Consider the following 22,666-nt stretch of genomic DNA (forward strand, 5'->3'; position numbering starts at 1 on the left):
AGAATGATTGGGTTAAATGATTACAGAAATGTTATGATAGTCTTTGGGGCTGTTTTGAAATGTTATACCATATGGTTTTTTGAATCATAAAAGCTTACAAGTGATAGCAGTTCAAATTGAAAATTGTATGACTAAGGTACTTAAGATATTCTGAAGCCCACAGGGAATTTTTAGTGTCTCTACAGGAAAATGCTGGAAAATGGAAGGCATGTAATAGCATGGGAGACTCCGGGCTTGCTTATCATAAGGATCTCCTGGGTTGTAAATGGAATTTAAAAAAAAAAATGATTGTTGCAAACTGAAAGAGATTTCAGAAAATGTCAGAAGCAAAACTAATCTTCCCAAGTTTACCCTGTGTTTTTGCCTAATCTTCACAACGATAATCAAGTTCCTTTATTCTCTGTTCCTACACCGAGTGCTGACCTAGAGTCTTTTATCTGTCTTAACCCCCTTTCTTCTCAGCCAAAGTCAGGCTTGCTTTTGTAGTTTGTATTTTCTATAAGTTTAATCTCTGGACCGTGAAGAAGTTAGATTCTGGGAACTTGTTTATTTTTTCTAATTGTTTCCCTTGGAGATGAAAATGATCAGCTAGTGCACGTTTTCCAGTCACATCTTCAGGAGCCTCCAGCGCCTGGAGTCTGGCTTCACTCCTAATTGCTCCATGCTATTAAACACAGCCTAATTTATTCTCTGAAACTGAGCAGACTTGTCTTAGAGATCCGTTCTCTCTCTGGAGCTGAACTCAGCACCCTTCTCTTCAAAGCCTCGCCTGAGAATTCCACACACCCTTTGGTAGTCTTTATCCGATTTTCCAATCTCTGGAGCTACGACTCTCCCATAGTAGTGTGAATGTTCATAGGCCCATCTGTCTCCGTATTAGGTAGAAGCCCACAGAAGTCAGGGAACTTGTTCTGAAATCTATGCTGCATTGTCTACTGAAAATAAAATGCAAGAAGATTTAAAGATTGGGACTCTTGTAGCTACAATTTTCCTTCCTGGCCCACAGTCAGGACAAATCTCTCTCACCTGCCAGTCCCACAGCCACTCAGACCCAACCAAGTAAACACAGAGACTTATATTGCTTACAAACTGTATGGCTGTGGCAGGCTTCTTGCTAACTGTTCTTATATCTTAAATTAATCCATTTCTATAAATCTATACCTTGCCACGTGGCTTGTGGCTTACCGGCATCTTCACATGCTGCTTGTCATGGTGGTGGCTAGCAGTGTCTCCCTTTGCCTTCCTGTTCCCTCAATTCTCCTCTCTGTCAGTCCCACCTATACTTCCTGCCTGGCCACTGGCCAATCAGTGTTTTATTTATTGACCAATCAGAGCACATATTTGACATACAGACCATCCCACAGCAGACTCTAGACTGCTGGGCTTCAATAGTAGCCTCTAGAAGGAGGTTAAGTATAACTTTGATCTGTTTGGTTTCTGACTCTCTTGATAGTGCTTTGGAATCTGGAATGTTCCTCAAAGGTCCACCTGATAAAGGGTTGGCACTTAACTCAGCACCCTTCATTTGGAGGTGGTAGACATGTTTAAGAGGTGGGGTCTAGTTGGAAGTTTTAGGTCATTTGTGACGTCCTCAAAGGGAATTGTCTGAGACAGCTCCTTTCCTGCTTTTTGCTTCTTGGTGGTTATGAGGTGAGCAGTTTGCTCCCACGTGATGCCCTTCCTGGTGTACCTGACAAATGTGAGCCTCCACCTTTAAGGGTTGGGCCATCTCCACAGCCTATCATGCACTTCCTTTGCCATAGTCCCCAGATAAACCTGACTAACAGTCTACAGACTGAACCTCAAAACTACAGGCTAAGATAAACCTTTCTTCTTTTTTAAGTTCAGATTCTTTGTTCCACGCTGTAACTTAAGTATGAAATGTCCTTCAAAGGCCTATTTGTTAAAGGTTTGCTGCTATTAGGAGATGGCAGGACCTTTGAGGAAGGGCTTACTCAGAAGAAGATAAATGTTTGGAGGTATACCCTTGAAGATTGTATTGGAATGGGGCTCTGGTTCTCTCTCTCTCTCTCTCTCTCTCTCTCTCTCTCTCTCTCTCTCTCTCTCTCTCTCTCTCTCTCTCTCTCTCTCTGTATCCTATTGTGAGGTGAGCAGCCTCCTCTATGATATGCTCCCATCGTAATTCACTGTGTTGTCACAGGTCTAAAGCAATGTGACCAAGTAACCAAGGGCTGAAACCATGGGCCAAAAGCAGGCCTTTATTATCTATCTTGTCTGAGTTTTCTATCTTAGGTTCTTTGTCACAGCAATGGACAGAGTGACACAAAACTGACGAACACAAATTCCACCTGCCATGATGTTAGTCCATATATTATAGCAACTATCGACTTAGACTTCAACCATGTATATTTGGGTTTCTTGAAGACTTTTTGCTTATTTCTGTGGATTTTCTCACTAGGATGCTAAAGCCCTATTATTTCAAGCCTGAAGACAGTCTTTAGGCCCAGATGTTGACCTTTAAAAGCCAGAAGTCAGTCAGAATTGTGATAATTGGTTTTCCCTGTTTGTAAAGAAAGAGAAGTGTTTCCCTAGCTGCTCCTCTCTGCCAGCCCATACCCAGTTCCTCCAGGCTACATCTCTTGACAAATTGCATGCAGTTCAGGCCTTTGCATTTCTAAGAAGTTATATGGAAAGTTCCTGATGAAGGGGTAATAATTATGTGTCATAATCTATACTTAAACCTGGCCTGTACCTACTTCACTGGGCCAAGTTGCTGCCCCATTTACTGTGTGAGTATTGTATTAGCCGCAGGTCACAAGTTTAACCAAAGGAATCAACTTTGGCTGATGTGAACAAGGAGGCACAGGTACCAGGCTTGGAGGACAACAGAACTACCTCCAGGAATCTGGTGGTATGGTCCACAGCCTTCTCAGGAGGTGGCCCCAACTGTGTTTCCCTTCTTAGCAGTTAAAATGGAAAGTCTTGGGAGGAATTAGCTAGCTGTCTTTGGTTCCCGTGTACCTCTGGGCTAAAGAAGGATAGAGACTTTTGTCTTACGGCATGGAAGGGAGTCAGTAATTTCCCAAAGGAAATTGAAAACAAAAACAGAGCAAAAAGAGTGAAAAATAATGATGCATCCCTGCAGTGGCCAGGGAAAAGCAGCCTACCATGTTCATTGAGCAGTTCTTGTTAGTTTGGCATTGCAGAGAATCACTCATCCTGAGCGCAGACTCCATAGAGACATAGTGTTTGGGAATCTGTTTTCATTACATTTTAAATTTTTAGTGTGTGTCTGTGTGTGTGTGTGTGTGTGTGTGTGTGTGTGTGTGTCTGTGTGTTTATGCATACCTGCTACAGCGTATGTGGAGATCAGAGGACAGTTTATGGGAGTCAGTTCTCTCCTTAAACCTTGTGGGACCCTGGGGGTTTGAACTCAGGTCGTCAAGCTTGGTGGCAAGTGAGTTTACTAGCAGAGCCATCTTGCTGGCCTGGGGATTTGTCTTTAAAAGGTTCACTAACCAGAGGAGATAAATAGCTCTAGGATAACATTTTTCTGTGATTTTTTTTTTTTTTCTGAAGTGAGAACGTCTTGGGCAGAGTGTTAACTTCCGAAATTACACTCTTGACATAACACCATGTTATTCAGATTAAGATAACATGGTAAGAATTACAATATCCTAACTCTAATTTCTGTGTGCTTATTGTTATGAGCTAAAAGATGTTTCCCTGCTCCCCTGGCCCCAACACTCATGTGGTAAAGCCCTAACCCCAGGGCCTCAGAATGCGACTATTTTGGAGATAAGGCACTTCAATCCATAAAGCTAAATGAGGTCACAGAGGTGGGCCCTAAGGACTGGTGTCTTCATAAAAGAGGCAATGAGGACACAGGGGCATGCATAGAGGAAGAAATCATGTGAAGGACACAAGAAAAGGGACCAACTGCTCTTTGTTCAAGGGACTGTCACATAGCACCTCTAGCAAACGAATGCAGTTATAAACTGGTATAACAAGTTCTCGTTTATCACAACTCTTATGCAGAAGGATAATAGCTTCTGCATTATGTGTGCTTGACTTAGATTCTAGCATCTCATGGGCCACTGGGGGTTTGTTCCTGATACCCCTTCTTCTTGGTATCTGTATTGGCAGTTGTGGTGTTAGCCATTTGCTCTGGACCTAAAGCCAAAATCAGGGTGCTCTGTTGGTTCGGTGAGGCTCTCATGACTTCTTTGCTCCTGTACCAGGGGTTGAAGAATTTTCTGGAATTCTGACTTGGGGAGCCAGGCTGCCTTGTCTACCTGCATTTTGCTTGCAGGCCCATTCTTCTCTTCCTTTTTATATGAGAGTTGTTGGGTGGGGACCTTCTGAGGGATTGCATTGAGGGATGCACACCAACAGTTCTGAGCACCTGGGGCTCCTGCATACCCATCAGGATGTTTCTGTAGCTCTGAGGGTTTTGAGCCTGGGTTCTAGAAGCAGGGAAATGATCAGCAGCTCTAGTGTCTCCTCAACTCACTGCCTCTGCTTCTTTCTGCCTCACTCAACTTCCTAACCAACCAAATGGAGAGTGAGTGTGCTTTCTCAATCTTCCAGTATGAATGAGAGCTGTCTTATGAAAAAAAATTATTAAAAGGACCAATATTGGTTGTTGTTTAAAGGGCAGCATAACACCATTGAGAAAAGCCTTTTTCTTTCTTTCTTTTCGCTAACAAAAGTTATAGCAATCCCTTACCCTTTGTGGAGGACTAGTTCTAGGATGCCCCCCTTCCTAGCCCATGATACCAAATTCCATGGATGTTTAAGCCCCTTGTAGAAAATGATACAGTGTTTGCATATGACCTAAACACATAGTCATGCATAATTTAAATTGTCTGCAGATCATGTATATTGTTCAATACAGTGCAAATGTTATATGGTTATTATTCTATGTTGTTTAGGGAATGACGTATTTGGTACAGATTCATTTTCCCAGTGAGTATTTTCAATCCAGATGTGGTTGATTCTGAAGACATAGGATACATATATGTAAAGGGTCAATTGTAAGGCTGAGAGGATGTCCTGGTAGATAAAGTGCTTATTGAATAAACATGAGAACTTGATTTGGGGTCATCAGGACACCCACACACACACACAAGAGCTGGTTGTGGTGGCACTCCGCTGTCACTCTAGCACTGAGGAGGCAGAGACAGGTAGATCCTGGGAGCTTACTACTTGGTCTTCCTAGCCTATCAGTAAGCTCCAGGTTCAGTGAGAGACCCTGTCTCAAAAACTAAGGTGAAGCGCCAAGGAGGAAGACATCCAAGGCTGACACATAAACACTGAGGAGTGTGTACATGCACACACACACACACACACACACACACACACACACACACACGAGAGTGAGAGAGAGAGAGAGAGAGAGAGGAGGGGAGAAACTATATTTCATTTTGGATATCAAAAGTTGAATAGTAACACTTCTTTTCCTGTTTGCATTTGTGTTTTAAAAACTTTAACTGAAACTTATTGGCAGAATCAACATAGATAATATCATTAATATTTTTATAAGAGCATGTTACTTTTAGCTCTTGTGAGTTACTATGGAGTGATTTTTTTTCCTACACAGATCTACTTATATTTGACATAAATTTGGTCCACTGTGCCTAAGTGTAGCAGAAAGTGTCTGAGATAATTCTTTCCTTCTAAAAAGCTCAATGTTCTACACGCTCGATAAAGGAAGCAAATCAGGAGCCCTTGGAAACACAAGGCATTCATTCCTCTGTTATTTCCACCTGCTGTTTCCAAGTGTACCTGAGAGCTGAAAGAGAAGCATTACTCAAATTCTCAGTGCCATAGCAAGTTCCCCCGAGCACACCTGAAATTGGTTGAAAGGGCAGGGAAGAGAAAGGACACTGTTTTGGCAATGCGATCAATTACGTTTTGTTTTTATTTTGAGAAATGTATCCCTTCAGATTTTCACTGGAATGAAGGTAGATTCATGCTCCCCATTATGCACGAGGGTTAAATTAGAATTCCCATCACCTGGAGATTAAGGCTGCTTGATGGACTTCAAGCTACATTTCTCTCCTGAACCTAAAGCAGATCGATTCATTTTTCATAGGATGGGGATACAGGAGGTCAGTCAGTGAATCCAGCAGCAGCTGCACAGAGTCTCCTTCTCAGTTCCGTGCCTAGTGAAAGTCACTTGAGCATTTGTTATTGCTCTCAATTTATCTCAATTGAAAATATTGATCACCTACTAGACAATTAACATGGGGCTGAGCGTGTGGAATAATAAGTAAATACCTGAAGATTATGACCTTGTTCAAAAAACACTTGAACAGAAAACGATAGAAGGGAAAATAAAAATTGAGACAAAATATATAGTAACCCCAAAGAAATGAAAACATATACCATACAAAGACATGAATACAAATTTTTATGTCATACAAAGACTTGTATATGGATGTTTAAGTCAACTTCATTTGTAATAAGCCTGAAAAAAATTCTATCAGGCTTCTATTGCTGTGAAACATGTTCATCTAAAATTTAATGACTTAAAGCAGCAAACATTTAATATCTCACATTTCTACAGGTCAGACATTTATGGGCAGCTTCTCTGGGTGGTTCTGGTTTTGGGTCTCTCGTGAAGTTGAAATTAAGCTGTCCAGGGGTTGTGGTCATCTGAGATCTAGGAGGAAGTTGGAGGGTCTGCTTCTAACAGAGCTGACTCATTGACGGACACATTTCTTACTATGTGCTGCTGTGTGAGAGTTTTCCTGAGGTGATGCGAACAAATGTCTATTACTTCAGATAGACAACCAACCACATACCAAAGTAACGATTCTACCAGAGCTCACCTTGGCAAACTGGTGAGTTTAGTTGGATTACTTACAGGAGCCGGTGAGGAGTTACCTACAGGAGCAGGGACAATTTAAGGGCATTTGCATTTGCAAAAAGCACCCCCCCCCCCCCCCCCCGCCTCCCGCCCCCAGCATGGGTGATGACCATGAATGCTGCAAATCTGGGGCTCTCTGCATAGCTTTCAAGCATCTCTGTAGGTCAGTCTCTAACCCAGGTGGGTTGGCTGGGCAGAGGGTCTCTCCCACTGGCTTGAGTCTCTTGCCTAGGCAGCTGTTTACTGCTTCAGGAACCTTGGAGAGGGGCCTTGGGAATCTTATAGGTTTGGGCTTTCCCAGCCCTGTGAGGTTTGTTTACTCCTGGAATCTCATAGCTTTCCTTTCTCCCCACAGGAGGGAGGGATTCATTTTGGAGGAGATTGCTCCAGGACACTTTGACCTTCTCCACGGGGCTGCTTGAGTTTTGGGACACTGGTTCTTAACTTCCCTGAGAAGTAATTCAAAGGAGAGCAGCAAGAAAGCCCCAGTCCCTATGTGACCTAGTTGCTTTGTTCTAGTCATTACAGTCAAGTTGCTAAGCCTCTATCAAAGAATTTCCAGCCATATTGAAACTACCACGCAACCTAAATGTCCATCATCAGGAGGATATGTAAAGATATTATTTATATCACTACATAGTGGGTATTCTATGATTTTAAAAAATGCAACTTTGTTACATGCAACCATACAAATGAGCCTGGAAATAATTGTGCTAAGTGAAAGAAGATGGAATTTTGTCCTAAGAACTACACAATAAGCCACATAGAGAGAAAGCAGGCCAACAGTCGTGCTGAACTGTGGTTGGAGAGCAATGCAAGGAAGGAGGGAGGGACTTCTGTGGGGCATAAGGAAACTATCAGAGCTTCTTGGACATATATTCTTTCTAATTTTGTTTGTTTGTTTGAGAGAGGGTCTTACTCTTTCACTGTGGCTGGCCTGGGACTCACTATACAGACCAGGCTGACCTTGAACTCAAAGATTACCTGCCTCTGTGCCCCAGATGCTGGGGTTAAAAAAACTGTGTGCCACTATGCCCTGCACTTGGATGTATTCTTGACCTTGATTGTGACACTAATTTTGGCTGTATGTAAACATGTTAAAACTCATCAAGTTACATATTTTTAAAACATGCGTCTTCTTGTATGCCAAATATACCCCCCAATAAACCTGTAAGACTTTAGGTATGGACAAGAAAAATTGTTACACATACCATGCTGTTTTCCAAAACTCTAATTTTTCAGCTCTATCTCCTTAGCTTCCAAATATGATTAACAAGTCTAGAAGTTTTATCCACTGATGTGGCAGGAATTCTAATTGGTCTTAATATAAAAAACCTGGAGTCAGATATAGGGGTAAATGTTAAAAGATCAGAGAATTAAAGGAGCTAGCCAAAGTCACTTTCTACCTCCACAATTTCTTAGACCAAAAAGGGCTGACTCCTGTTTCCTCCTGCCTTATATTCCTCTCTCCTCCCAGCCATATCACTTCCTGTCTCCACCTCCCTAGTGCTGGGATTAAAAGCATGTGCCTCTCAAATACTGGGATCAAAGGCATGAGATCCCAAGTGCTGGGATTAAAGGTGTGAGCCTCCACCACCTGGCTCTGTTTCTCTTTTAGACTGGATCAATCTCATGTAGCCCAGGGTGGCCGCGACCTCCTGATCTTACTGCTTCTTCCTCCCAAGTGCTAGGATTCAAGGTGTGTGCCACCACTGTTTGGCCTCTATGGTTAACTAGTAGCTAGCTCTGCACTCTAATCTCCAGGCAAGCTTTATTTGTTAGAGCACAAACAATTATCATCACATACTGAGAAAGTTTTCATCTCAGGAGGAACTTACATTCTCTCATTCTCTCTCTCTCTCTCTCTCTCTCTCTCTCTCTCTCTCTCTCTCTCTCTCTCTCTCGTTAAACAAAACAATGTTTTGGGAACTCTGGGTTCTTACTCAGTTAACACATCGAGCTTATTGTCTTTTTAAGAAATATTTGAAAACATTTAAATGCTTTTATCTAACAATGTCTACTGTGCTTTGTGGGTTCCATAGTTTCCTCCATGAAGATCTTCCTTTGCTGTGAGATGAAGACAGCATTTACCCCACCCTGTGACCTGGAAGTATTTGCTGCTCTGCCTCACTGCTGTCCTCTTCTCCATCCTCTCTCTCACAGTTCACCCACGAATTCAGCATTCACTGAGCAACTGCCTCATGGCAGAGCATGCCAAATGGTAGCTGTGTGATGGGAAGCAAGCGCTCCTGACTTCTGCTCTTAGACGTCAGTGCGATTGACACCATGGAGGAGCCCCAGTCTCTCCATCTGGTCAGTTCTATACCTACATATGCTCTCTACCCCTCTGTCCTTCATTGCCACTGACTCAGGGTAAATACTCACCATGTCTCACCTAAAGTCATTTCCTAATTTTTCTCTGTCTTTCTTGTGACCTCAAACTAGTTTGCTCCTCATATTGCTACTAAAATCACATGTTGAAACATAAATTTTATATTATTCTGATTTAAATCTTTAAATATTTTATGTCCTTTGACAACTCCATCCATCTATTCAATGTCTCTTAATCACAACTCTTTTTTGCCTACGTATGTATGTGTGGTATGCAGGTACATGTATATGTGTGTCTGCATATGTGGTCACACATGTGTGTAGGTGCCCATCGAGGCTAGAGTTTACTGTCAGGTATCTGCCTTCCTCAATTGCTCTTCAGTTTATTTGCTAAGCCAGGGTTTCTGTCTGAACCTGGAGGTCATTGTTTGGTGACTCTAGTTAGCCAGTTTGTCTCAGGGGTCTCCCGTCTCTCTTTCCTGGGTGTGGGATTACAGGCAGGCTGCCATGCCCACCCAGCTTTAACATGGGTTCTGGGAATCCCAACTCTGGCTCTCACCCTTGCAGACAATGCTTTATTCACTCAGCCGACTTCCCCTCTCTCAAGTCATTTTGATGGGTGCGTCTTCCCATATTAACCTCTTCATGACTTCTCTGTGGCTTCTCAACTTCACCACCTCAGCTCACCCATTTGTTCTTACACATTAAACTAGTTGAAGTTCTCTGTCCTGCCTCTTGACGTGTGTGTTCAAACTTTTTATTTTGCCATGGAAATGACCTGTGTCCTTTCCCTTTGCCCATGAAATTTTGATGTGTTTCCCAAGACACCATTCACATGAACTGCCTTCCTGGAGAAGACCTATGCAGAAGCAGAATCCAGCTGGCTTTCAAACTGGCCCACACATGAGCGTTCTTGTAATTCAGCACTTACCAAGACATGCTATAACTTAGTCTTGAGGAGGTAAAAACATCACTTAGTACAATATTTGTATAGAATCCCAAAATTGTTACACCATGGCTAATCCATCAGGGCTCAAAACAAAACCAGGAACTCCCCACATAAATGTCTCAGTACAGGCAAAATCAAGAATATAGTGCTAACCATGGAATTGTTCGCTCATCTTTTCCAGATTAAAGGGACTTATGCAGCCTTGCAAATTACAGATGTAACCCTGTTCCATTATACTCTCCCTTAAGAAATTATTGATATCTAGTGGGAGAATGCTCAGGTTCTGACAGTACCTGATCCATCGAAGTTTCTTTGAACTTGCCCCCAACTTATCTAATACAAACCCAAGCCCAATTACAAATCTCTCTCCATTGCCCTCTGAGACTCCCCTTTGCTTGTCATGGCCCAATCTTCCTTACTGTAGTATACAAGCCCAACTTAGTTTACATACAGGTATAGTCATGGTGGTGTTTGGCTGGTGGGCATCAAAGTATTTACATATTTAATGTATTTTATATAACGTTTTGAGACCTTGAACTACTTATTTATTTATTTTGGTCACTCCTGTACTAAGCCCAATGCCTGACCAGATAATGAGTACATTAACAGGAAAAATTAACAAGTGTGTATTTATGATTAAAAGCACACAATCAACAAATGGAAGCTATTGCTTGAGGAAAACATGCTATTTCACATCAAAACGTCCCACTATCCGGCTACCGACTGAGTGTGACTTTGCGTGTGAGGGTACCCCTGTGGCTTTGATGCTATTGCCTCTGGCCAGTTCCCACCATCCGCAGAGCTCACGTCTTCATTTGGAAGGGATGATGGCTTGTGATGCACTTCCCCACTTTCTCACAGCCCTTACCATTCCCAGCATGCATAGCTACATAGCCCACCAGGTGTGAGGATGCTGTTATTTGGACTCTAAATGACTGGAAATAAATCCCAGCAGGAAAGCAGATTAGGACAGTCTAAAGAGCAGGCAAAGAGAAGCTATGAAAAACCAGAAGGAAAATTGATTTCTAACGACAGGTGGACTTCATACTTGTTTCAACTTCGTAGATGATTCAAAGTACAGTGTATGGTGTAGTTGTTCTCTCTCTGGGGTTTACTCCCATCTGTATATTACCAGGGCCCTTGTAATTGTAATACTGTAAATCTTTCTGTCTTATGCCTTAGTAATAAGTATGCAACCAAAGTGGAGTAAAGGTGGTAGTTTTATTCATGGCTCCTACCTCATTTTAGTCCTGGGTAGCAGAATGAGTAAGAACATGGGTTTTTGAGTTAGAAGGACTTGAATTGGAATCCAGAATCATTGGAATCATCTCCTTCTGGAGAAAATAAACATCAAGTCACTTAAACTCTCTGAAGCTCTGTTTTGTCGTTTGTAAAATCATATCAGTAGTAAATACTACACGAGAGTCCTAAGAATGGGATAAACTGGCATATGGAAAGCCTTCTTGACAAATAAAACGTTGAAATTATATCTGTTATGGATGCAATTGGCTCATTACCTTTTATTAGCATTTATACACAGGGTAGAATGGTATGGTATTATATAATATTAATTTTATCTATTATGATTATACTGTAATGTTTATATATTATAGCTCATAGCTAAAATACAATAGCTTACATTCTAGGATTTAGCCAAATTCGCTTGTCAATAAACACTTATGAAACTGGCTTGTGTATGTTATATCTTTGTCTAAAGGAAACTTCTAACAGAAAAATACAGTAAGGTCTTTCTAATGCCTACCCCAGGTGGAGTTTTAGTGATTGGACTGGATGGCTTCCAAGGTTCCCTGTTGTCAGACAGAGAACAGTGAATTTGGTAAACAGCAGGACAGAATAAACCAAGTGAGAAAAGAAACAGACATTACACTGGCCTTTGGGAGGAATGGGCATTATGACCATCGCTAGCTGACGAAGATGAACAGAAGTTCTGTCAACTTGAATGCTGCTAGGTAATTGGTTGTTGCAAGAGGCAGTCGGCAGTTGGGCAACAAGCCTGAGTGGAGCAGAGCAGAGCAAGTGTTTGGGACATGGGAAGAAGCAAAACACTGCTGTTCCTACCTACTAGTAATGAGTCATTTGTAGGTGCCAGTGACCATGCTAGCCTGCTTGGTGCCAGCACCTCAATAGGACGCACACTAGGTAATGATTAGATTGTCAGCCTGACTGGATTGAGGACGTCAGGGAAACACCCCACTGAACATGTGGGTAAGGATGTTTTCAAAGAAGACTGACAAAGGGTTGGGAAGACTCATCCTTAATGTGAGTGGCACCATTCTATATACCTGGGAAGGCGAAGCTGGGCGGAGTAAAATCGGGAAAGGAGAAAGCCAGCAAATCCAGAAATTTCTCCCTGTCTCCCTCCTCTCACTGCATCCTGTCTCCAGAAGCAATCCTCTCTGCTCTGCCATGCCCTCCTCACCACCTGAAACCCAGAAAACCCAGCAACAAAACCAACCTTTCCCCCCTCAAGTTCATATCAGATCTTTAGTCACAGGACAAAAAGATTGGGTGGTACGCTATTATCACCCACAGTCTACAAATGAGGAAATGGAGCTGAAGGGCATCTCTACCTTGCCCAGAGGAAACTGATGTCACAGGTGTTGCCAGGTTCTTTGAGTGTGCTTTGTTTTAGTCCATTTTTAGTCTCTAGCATCGTACTGTTGATTTCCAGACAACCAATTTTGATCATTTTCTCATCTTTTCCTCCTTGTGCTTGTTTTCTCCTAGATTTGTGAACATATGGAATGAGTTATGATAATGACTTTAATGTTTGTTTGCAAGTTCTACATCTGTTTCTGTTTTGATTGATAGTTTTACTTATTAAGGGACTTATTTTCTTGTTTGCTTGAATGCCTATTAATTTTTAATTATATGCCAGACATTGTGAATTTCACTTTGTTGGCTTCTGGATAGGATCTCATACAACTCAGGCTGGTCTCAAACTTCTGATCCTCCTGCATCTGCTGACCAAGGGATAGGATCACAGGCATGTGCCAACAGGCCTGTTTTTCACTGTGCTTAGGATCAAACCCAGGGCCTCATGTATGCTAGGCAGGCATTCTATCGATTGAGCTACATCCTCATCTCTTATTCATGTTTTTTGTTGGTTTGTTTTGTTCTTTGAGACAGGTCTTACTATATAGTCCTAACTGGCCTAGAACTCAAAAGTCTGTCTGCCTCTACCTGTAGAGTGCTAGAATTAAAGACATATACCACCATATTCAGCCTATTCACATTCTTAAAAAATACTTCACCATGGAACTATGCTCTCAATGTTTAGACTTGTGGTAGAACTCTGTCCTTCAGGCACTATATGGCCACTGTCTTGAAATTAAAGGAGCAATGATTTCCTGCAGGAAACCTTCAGAAGACCTCCAAAAAATAGAACCTTTTAATGTTGTCTCATAGAATAAGGAGGTCATGAGACCTCTCACAGAGTTCATCTACTCCCATGTAATTCTTCCCTAGCTGCACATGGTCTTGAGGGGTACTAGAGTATAGAGGAGGAGGTAGAAATTTTACTAGAGTTAGGACTCCAGGGAGGCAGCTCCTGTGAATCATCAGCCATCATGGGGTGGGTAATACAACTGCCTGAGAGTTACCCATGGTTCTGGAAATAACCCCAACAAGCTTATTTGTTCACCAAGGGGGACTTTGATGGAATCATTTCTTAGTTCTGTCAGTGTCTATCCAAGGTGGTTAGGGGTGTATGTGCTTCTCCCCAGGAAAAGCCACAAAACACTTGTTTCTGTGTTTGTATTAGCTATCACCAGACCAGCTTTTATTCTAGGGTGGAGTCAATACTAGAATAATACAATTGACTAAACTGTGCATGGTGTGTTTAGGGATACACCTCTGAGTATTTCACTTGAATCTTTTGACATTGTTTTCTCCTATGGGGAAAAAAATAAACTCCCAAACACAGCAACTATTTTGTCCTTGCCTGTCCTCCAGCGATGGCTATCACATCCCTTCCTAGTAGCTCTTTCCAAGGCCTCAGGTCCCCTTCTCATACACAAGCAGTGGCAGAACACAGGAGACTTGGTAAGAGTAATTCATAGCTACAAAGATCTCCACAATACTTTTCATGGACCCTCTCTCCTCTCTAGTTCCTTGACCGAACTCCAGAGCCCTACAAACTCCTAATCTTGTTTTCACAACTCAGGAGACTGTTGGCCTCTTCCTGGGTTGGTCCCCTCCACATTGCCTGCTGGGAAGTTTTTCTGGACAGTGGGCTCTGCATGTGTAGAGTTTATCACATTGATTTTTCTCCTTCAGAAATCATCCCATGCATGAAAACAATTGTTTGGCCTTGTGTGTGTGTGTGTGTGTGTGTGTGTGTGTGTGTGTGCGTGTGCGTGTGCGTGTGCGTGTGTGTGTGTGTGTGTGTGTGTGTAGAGCTGGAGAGAAACTCTCATCTCCATGATTCCATCGTTGTCAGCTACAGAAGTCCCTAAATATCTCTTTGCCTCATTACTAAGTCTACAACCTGAGTGAGCACTTGACTTATGTCCCCTAAATACACCACACAGTTTAACCAACTGTATTATGACTACACAGCACTTTACCTGGACTCAGCCTACTCCTCATTTTAAGGTCTGTTAGTTGCCATATACCATTTGCATATACAAATTTATGTGCATGGCTCTTTCAGTTAAAAGCCCAGAAATTCTAGTTGGACTAGCTAAGGGAAAATATCCTTTCAGCTCATTTAGCTAAAAGTTTAGGAAAAGAAAGCGTTTTCAGTTATGGATATGATGTTGTGAAAACTATGTGTCTTTAGTTCCTGGAAATACTTCTCACATAACTCTCAAATGGAGGACAAGATTGCTTTTGACATTAGAGGACTTTTCATTCAGGCAGTTAAGTACTTAAAGCATACATAATGTCTTTAACCCACACTACCACCACACAAACAAACACCTTATAGCTTTGTGCCTTAGTGTTTCCAAACTGTGATGAAACGCCATGATGAAAAGCAGCTTGGGGTGGAAAGGGTTTATTTTACTCACAGTTCTATATAATGATTCATCATCAAAAGCAATGAGGGCAGGAATTCACACAGGACAGGAATTCACTCAGGGCAGGAACCTGGAGGCAGGAGATGATGCAGAGACCTTGGAGAGGTGCTGCTCACTGGCTTGCTCCCCATGGCTTGCGCAGCCCACTTTCTTATAGAACCCAGGACCACCAGCCCAGGGATGGCGCCATCCAAATGGCTGGATCCTCCCTCATTGATCTTTAATTAAGAAGATGTCTCACAGCTGGATCTTACGGAGGCATTTTCTCAATAGAGGCTCCTTCTCTGTGATGGCTCTACCTTGTGCCAAGTTGACATAAACTAGCCAGTACACCTTGTTTGAGTAGGGTCAGGTTAACCAGGCTGGTCCAGCCTCTTCTGTACTTGATTTTTACAGTTGAATGACCAGGTCTTGTCCACAGGTCTTCTGTCTTTCTACAGTCTCTCAGTAGGCGATTTCATAATACGCCTAATAATCAGAGGTAAATCTCTCTGTACCTCAATCTTCTCAGCTCTACATGTGTCTATCCAATGTCCTAATTGTCAGATTCACTAGGCACCTGGCAACTTCTGAAGGTTTCCCATCTCAGGCTACAGGCACACTTTGATTGCTCACTCTCCCTGGCTCCCCACAACTTACCCTTTTCCAAGAGCTAGCAGATCTAGCTTCAAAATCTATACAAGCAGAGTCACTTCTCCGGGGTCCCACTGGTGTCTAGTGCAAACATGCATTCTGTCTCACTGAGCTGCACCCCAATCCACACAGCAGCCAAAGCTGTCTTGTCTTTTTTGTGGGGGAAGGTGGGTGGCTTTGGGATCCCACATCCCAGAGTAGTCTTTTTAAAATTTTCCGTGGTATGTGGTGTGTGTGTGTGTGTGTGTGTGTGTGTGTGTGTGTGTGTGTAAATGTGCATTTACAGGTGTGGAAGTTTGTGTTGCTTGTGTGTTCATGTGCCAGAGGTTGGTGTCAGGAACCATCCTAACTCATTTTTCCACCTTATTCACTGAGGCAGGATCTCTCAAACTCAGAGTTCTCAGATAGGGCTATCTTACTAGCCATCTTACTCTGGGGATCTCCTGTCTTAGCCTCCTAAGGCAGGAGTCACAGGTGGGCTTCCACATCCACATGCCATCTATGTGGTCTCTAGGAGTCAGAATTCACCCAGCTTCTCCCATTCTAAGTGCTTGCTCTAGACAATAAGGCCTACATGACTGGGTCCCTACCAGCTCTGGGATTTTACACTGTATCTTCCCTTCTGGAGTCCAACCACAGTTAGCTTTTCTATTCCACACTTGCACAAGCTTTATCATACCTCCTTGGGAATTTTGCATTTGCTCTTTTGCTTGAAATAACTCCGCTCTTTTCCCAGTGTACCCAATTTTAAGTTTTTTGCTTTCTTGAATCTTAATGCAAATAGCAGTTCTTTCATGAGTGAGAACTCCCCTCCCAAGTTAGGTAACACATTCCCTGTTTATGAAAAACATTCTCCCATCCTTAGTGGAGTATGACTAACTTTATCATCTTCTACCTCCTCCTTTCTACTTCCTTTTAATATTTATAAAATGTCTCCAAGTTACTTTCTGTTTATAAAATAATTTTTTTTTTGTGAAAAGTCACCAAAAAACAATTGAGATAGAGATGAAGAAGCAAAACCACCAGACAAAAATCCCAAAAGTCAGTTGACTTTTCTCACTAGCCAGCCACTGACCCCTGAAAACACTTTAGATTCTCTAGATAGCTAGACGTTATGCTGAGGACTTAGTAAGAACAAACTGTTGAGCAGATAAAGTAAGTGTGTGTGTGTGTGTGTGTGTGCGCGCGCGCGTGCGTGCGTGCGTGCGTGTGTGTGTGTGTGTGTGTGTGTGTGTGTGTGTGTGTGAATTTAACAGAAAGATCTGTTTGTCTGTTCTAGGGGGTTAGTCAAGAAAGGGTGGAAATGATGAGTCACTGAACCCTTGAGAAGCAGAGGTTCATGCTTCTGAACTATGGATACTCTTGATATAGACATGTCAGGGGAGGAACTAAGCATTTTGTCTTCCTAGTTTTAAAGGGGAGGGGTGACATGCCATAAAAGGTACAGCAAGTGATTGGTTATTTGACTGACAAGTTCTTCCACAGATTGGCATTCTTGGTCTGTTTTTAGAGGACCAAAGAACACACTATGAGACATCCTGATGGGGATGCGGACACAGAGGTGACCGAGTGGTGGACTGGCCATTGACCCACTGTACTGTTTTACAAGTCACTGTGGGCCCAGCATCATCCTTGCTTCTGAGCTTCAAGATACGGTATGAAACTTGTGTTGGCTGATGACTCCACGTTTTTCAGATACTGTGCATTTTCAGAGGCTTCTGGAGGCTCAGGCTGCAGGAGACAATGGTGGAAAAGAAAGACGAGTTGCTGTGTCTTCCTAGTGATGTAGTATTGGCGGCACGGATGAGCTCCCCTGGGAACAGCACTGCGGCGAGAATTTCCCAAGCTGATCTAATTCTGCTGGGTAATTCACAGATTTAAACACATCCCCTCTCTTTAGGCTCTCTAATAAAACCTAAAGGATTTACAGTTCCTTCTGTCTGCAGGATTTGGAGTACATTCTGAGCTAAGTTCCTGGTCTATTGGGGGCTTATTTGGACAATTACTTAAACTCAGGATTTACGTGGTTAAAAATCCACAAGATTGCAAGAAGGCAATTTCTCAGGACCCTCTTCTCTGTGAAGTGTCCCAGTGTGGGTGCGTTGCTCATAGAGCCAGTAGTTGTACAAATCTGCTCTGAGCTGCACAGTAGAGCATCAGAGGACGCGGAGTGAGATTTCAGACATCCACAGTGGATTAGGTGACAGTGCCAGAATCAACAAAAGCATTTGTCCTTGAGTATTTTAAATCATGCCTGCATAGATGGCTTATTCTCAGAGATTTGCTATCTAGTGAAGGTGAGTGAAACAAATGTGAAAGATAGGTTTTGGCTGATCACTTTGATGTTCGATTTTGCTGTTCTAAAAATACTCATGAAATAAAAAGCAAGACTATATGGAACTAGTTTAAAAATTAAAAGTTATCAATAAGCCTAAAATGAGAAATAAGTCCTTGGCCTAAAAGGACTTATTGATTTTTTTTTTGAAAAACAGATACTTCTATTTTTCAAATTCATATTTCTAAATGAAAACCTATATTCCTATTTTCTCATGTTATTAATTTGAGACATCTGGTTATAACAGAATAGACCCAATCTCTTTTTTTTATTTTTAAATTTGTTTGTGTGTGTGTGTGTGTGTGTGTGTGTGTGTATGCGCATGTATACATGTGGCAAACAGAAGAGAAACTGAAGGAGTCATTTGTTTCCTTCCATCATGTGAGTTCTGGGATCCAACTTTGGTCATCAAGCCTGGCTACAAGTGCCTTTACATGATGAGCTATCTTACTGACCTCCAGAATCAAAATCAGTCCCTACCCACTTTCTCAACAAGGTCTCACTTTGTATCCCTGGTAGCCTGGACCTCACTATGTAGACCAGGCTTGCCTAGAACTCACAGAGATCCACCTGCCTCTGCCTCCAGAATGCGGGTATTAAAGATATGTGCCATGACATAAGGCTTAGAATCCATCTCTCTTATACCACCTGTGGTAGTTTGAATGATGATGGCCCTCTTAGGCTCATGTGTTAGAATGCTTGGTCCTCAGTTGGTGGGACTGTTTGGGAAGGATTAGGAGGTGTGGCCTTGTTGGAGGAGGTATGTCACTGAGGGTGGTCTTTGAGGTTTCAAAAGTCCATGCCATTCCCAGTTAGCGCTCTCTCTCTCTCTCTCTCTCTCTCTCTCTCTCTCTCTCTCTCTCTCTCTGCCTCATGCTTGTGGATCAGATGTAAGCTCTCAGCTCCAATGCCATGCTTGCCTGCCTCTTGCTGTGTTCTGCAATATGATTGTCATAGACTCTACCACCCTCTGGATACTTGAGTCTCAAATTAAATGCTTTCTTTTAAAAGTTCCATTGGTCATGGTGCTTTGTCACAGCAATAGAAAGGTATACTTTTCTTTCTATCCATCCACTATTATACATCTCAATTTTTAATCAAATCAACATCTGTTAAAACTATATACTATGGTACACTTCCCATTTTTAGGCAGTTTTTCTCTTAAGTGTTTTCACTTACAGAATTTGCTACCCATGAATCTTCCCACTCACTCTACTCCAAACCAAAAGGCTCCCTTACTCATCTGTCCTAATGAGTGGCTTTTTTTCCCCATTGAAGATATCCAGTGATAGTCTCTCAGACATCTTACTCCAACATGAGCCGCACAGCAAGCTTCCTGGAACACCTTTATCTGCTCTTTAAGGCTTGCTCTGCTTCCCTTCAGATTTTATGTTTTCTTCTTTCTAGCCTTACTTCATTTTCTCTTTTCTTAAACAGGGTCTTGCTATGTAGCTTAGGTTGACCTTGAACTTCTGACTCCTTCTGCCTCAGCTTCCTGAGTGCTGGAGGACAGGCATGCACTCCCATGCTTTATTTTACTCCTCATTTTAGTGGGGCTCACTCTTTAGTGAAAGGTGTGAAGTGTATTCTACTTAGATAAACATGACATTGTTCTGTACTCTGTGTGTGGGGGGAAACCATGAGAGTTACACATACCCTACCTTGTCATTTTGAAGGGGGTCCACTAATTAACAAAACCTCTGAATAAGTCACATCCAATGCTACCCTCAGCTTCCAATCCTTTTAATGTGACCTGTTCTTACTCTTCTTAAACATCTTCTTTCTTCCTGTGGCTTTGGATCAATACGGATCTTTCCTACTCAGTGTGTTCAGCACTCAGTACCCCCTTCAATTAGGAGCCTCCCAGGTTTCTGGTCCTTCATTTGTTTTCAGCCTTCCAAAACCATGCATGCTTTCTCACTTGTTAATACTCCTTCTTCCAATTTCATGCTTTTTAAGCTGATTTATTCCTTCATCTTAGTGGGATATTGGAAAGGAGCAGAGATAAGCACAAGGTGTGAATCTGGGCCCCTTAACTAAAAGTTTAGACCACTTGTTTTCCACTGGAGAAGCTGCTTCTCCTTCTCCTCTGCTTGCCCCAGTCCCTTTACTGGAACTGTCAATCACAAGAGGCATGCTCTTGATTGTGGTGATATTTTGTTTGTACTCTAATAAATAAAATCTACCTGAAGATCAGAGAACAGAGCCAGCCACTAGATTAAACACAGAGGCCAGGCAGTGGTGGCACACACCTTTAATCCCAGTACTTGGGAATCACACACCTTTCATCCCACCATGAGGAAGGATGAGACGGGAAGTGATATGGCTGGGCAGAGAAAGGAATATAAGGCAGGAGGAGACAGGAGTTCAGTGTTCTTTTTCAGCTAAGGACTCAGGAGCATTCAGTCTGAGGATTCATGGAGACAGGCTCTTTCCTTTTCGGCTGAGGAGTGGGTGAGGTGAGAAGTGACTGTGGCTTGTTTCCTCTGATCTTTTAGCATTTACCCCAATATCTGGCTCCAGGTTTTTATTATAAGACCATTTAGGATTCGTGCAACACTTGACCACAGAGGTGAGCACATTACTCAGATGAAGGCGACATCAAGCAGGCAGGGAACTAGGTGTGAGGTAACATGGCAAACAGCAGCTTACTTCTGTAGCTACAGTCAGACGCCCCTTTGTACCTAAACCTCCCTGAAGCTGCAGTACGGTTGTTCCTACTACATCAGAAACTCGGGAACTGAGGCATGGTCTTGGTTATCACACACATGAACCCGCAATTGACCAGCATCCTCCGAAGCCCCTCGCTTTGTTAAAATCTCATTTGTCTTGTGGCTTTGACTCCTCTGGTTAGCTTTTTAACCAGGATCATAGAAAGAAATACTCTAACAGGGAGGCCTGTTCCTATGATTTGGGAGAGAAAGGGGATCATCATATGCCATCCATCCCATGACGATCCTAAGAGCATTTTAAACTCTACAATGTGGAGTTCACTGGGCTGCTACCACCCTTTGGTGCCAGCCTGCTCTCATCTCTTTCTGGAGTGTAAAATCACTCTGCTTTCTTCTGCTGAATGAGCTTCTGCCTAAACTGTGTCTTTTGGCTGAGTTATTTCCTCCCAGAGAAGAACCAAGCAGAAAACTCCTCCTAGCAACATGACCGAGCAAGGGCTAGCCGGGGGAGCTGAAGCTGGATGAAGTACAGCCTTTCCTGTAAATATCATAGCAAGCTGCTGTGAATGCAATTTTGGAAGTGGCAGTGGATTTGTTTTCTCCAAATGGAGGAGATGTCAGCCTGCGAGGATGGTGTCAAGCTGAAATGAAGGACTAGAAAGTGTTAAAAAGTAATAATAATGTCTGAGTTCTGGGACTCAATTGTCCTCGCCTCCCTTTCCTATGGAACTGTAAGAGAAGAGCGAATAAATATTTCTTTCAAATTACACAAGACTGAAATTGGTTTCTTCTTCTTAGCAGTTAGTTTGTCTCAATGATGTTGTTTTATGGGGTCGTCTTTGGGGTTTTGCTAAGAATGTCTTGTCTCTTACTGAGTGTAAGTTGTCCAGCTTATGTTGCTAGGATCAAATACCATAGGGAGGAATGTATAAAGAAACCATAATTTGGAGTACTGAGATGTCTAATCGTGCAAGGTCAGCCTCTGGTGGGGGTGTTCCTGCGGTGTCAAAACGTGGCGGAGGGCAATGCATGCCGAGGCAGCACGTGTGCTAGCTCAGGTTTGTCTGCTCCTTATAAAGCCACTTCATACTGTTAATAGGCTGCAACCCTCAAAAGCCCATCTCATCCTAACCACTTCCGATACGCCTTACCTGTGAATTAAGATAGGAATTTGGGGGTTAAGTTTCTAAGACATCAGCTTCTGGGAGACACATTTACAACCATAATTCAAAAATTGTTAGGACAAAAATCAGAAAGCGGGACTCATACCTATGAAAAACAAATGTAGCTCATGTAGAAAGTCATTGCATTTATAAAAAATAGAAAATTAGGGTATTAATGAAGGGTGACTAGATATAGTTATCTGTAGCTATAGTTTTCCTGGTCCTGCCTGGCCCACGGTCAGGACAAATCTCTCTCTCACCCGCCAGTCCCGCAGCCACTTAGACCCAACCATGTAAACACACAGAGACTTATATTGCTTACAAACTGTATGGCCGTGGCAGGCTTCTTGTTATCTAGTCCTTCTACCTTAAATTAACCCATATCTATTAATCTGTACCTATGCCTCGTGGCTTTCCGATATCTTACATCATGCTTCTCCACTTGTCCGCTATCAGCATCTCTCTGCCTCGGTCTTCCTGTTCCCAGAATTCTCCTCTCTGCTTGTCCCGCCTATACTTCCTGCCTGGCTACTGGCCAATCAGCGTTTTATTTATACAGAGTGATATCCACGGCAGTTATCCAAAAGGCCATCAGAGCCAGCTGCTCTTGGTCTTCACCAGCCCTCTTTGATGGCGGCACTAGCCACTCATGGCGGCTTCCTCCTGTGTGCCAAGATGGACATCTACTCGCCAGTTTAAATCAAGC

The sequence above is a fragment of the Peromyscus eremicus genome, chromosome 4 (assembly GCF_949786415.1).
Source record: "Peromyscus eremicus chromosome 4, PerEre_H2_v1, whole genome shotgun sequence".
NCBI lineage: Eukaryota > Metazoa > Chordata > Mammalia > Rodentia > Cricetidae > Peromyscus > Peromyscus eremicus.